General features: G+C 46.9%; 1 pseudogene; it reads right to left on the minus strand.

Moving 5' to 3' along the window:
• The window catches only part of LOC147469929 (uncharacterized), a 959-nt pseudogene extending 124 nt beyond the window's left edge, over window positions 1–835 (minus strand).
• Window positions 836–1,560: the final 725 nt, after the last annotated feature.

Here is a 1,560-nt window from a genome sequence, read left to right on the forward strand (position 1 = left end):
CCCAACGGCCTCCTCCACCCAGGACTGTCTCTGGTGGAGATAACCTGGAGGGCGGAATCCTCCTCACTGGGTAAAGCCAAATGCCTATTAAAGCCTGAGTTGGTGATCCCTGATTGTGCTTGTGACAGGATCTATGCTAGTTTCTTATTGATTGGAAACACGATTCTTCTACCTATACTCCATGATCTGGCATAAGAACCTGTTCCTAAAGGTGTCAAGACGCGATTCCAAGGCACAGGATACAGTCCAGGTCTCACTGCCATACAGCAATACTGGCAATATCAGTGAATTGGAAACGCATAGCTTGGACCTTTTGTACAGAGACCAGCATCTCCAGATACCCCTGTAGAGCGTTTTCCTGGCTTTTGCTGCCAGCCCAATCCGTCTGCCAACTTCCTAGTCTGACAGACCAGAGTCATGGACTAAAGTACCAAGGTATGTAAAGCTCTTTGTGACTTCAGTGTCTTCACCGCAATCACATATCGGCCGGCTCTACCACACTAGTGAATTCATCAAGAGCTTTCATGTAGGTTTCAAGGGGTTCAGAAAGGATGGCAGCATCATCAAGATGACAACTCTACCCAATATCCGGTCTATGCAGGTATTGAAAATCATGAGAGCAAGGACATAGCCTGCCTCACTCGTGAATTCACAGGTAGGACGCTAGACATGCTTCCTCTACACTTTAACGCACTTTCATTACCAATAGATAGGCTTGCCAACAATCCAATGATTTTAAATGAAATTCCTCAAAGTCTCAGAATCTACCAGAGTCATTCACAATTCACTGAATCAAATGTCTTCCCGAAGTTGATGCAAGCTGCAAGCAATCCATGCTTAAACTCCCAATGATGCTAAGCATAAGGGTGCTGCCAACTGTGGATTTGTCAGGAGAGCATATAGATTGCTCCGGTCTCTATTGTCTTAAAAGATGGGCTCTGTCATATCTCAGAAGGATGAGGGCAAGCACCTTACCTGGTATACTGAGCATTGTGATGGCTCGATGACTGATACCTTACCCTTCCAAAAAGGGATCACCAAGCCCTTTAACAGGTCTGGGGCAATGGTACCAGACTACCAGATGGTAGTCAGTACAGCATGCGATCCATGAGCCATATGTTCACCACCATCATTTAGCAGTCTAACAGGGATGCCACAGACACCTGATCCCTTTCCCTCATCCACTTTTAAAATCGCCTCCCTAACTTCTGCCAGGCTATGGGGATCCTCATTGATGGGGAAAACAAGAGCTAGGATCACGACATCTCCGACGTCCAGTCAGCCATCGGTGGCTCAACCTGGAACAGCTACTCAAAATACTCAGCCCAATACTCTCGAACCTCAATAGGATCTTACATGATCTGTTCATCCACTGAGTGAACTGTAGTTTTCTGTGTGGAGGGCTTCGAGTTCAGCATTCTCAGAGCTTAGTTGACAGGGTGAAGGTCAGCATGATTCCTGGTATGCTGTTCCTTATCCCTGTTGAACAGTGTCTGCGCACCACAGATCAATGTAAACCCGTGCAACACGCCTTTGTGGCCTCAAGTGCCTCCTAAGAGA

This window comes from Penaeus japonicus, unplaced genomic scaffold (assembly GCF_977035675.1).
Source record: "Penaeus japonicus unplaced genomic scaffold, GWHDUDI00000001_assembly GWHDUDI00000018, whole genome shotgun sequence".
In the NCBI taxonomy this organism is placed as follows: Eukaryota; Metazoa; Arthropoda; class Malacostraca; order Decapoda; family Penaeidae; genus Penaeus; species Penaeus japonicus.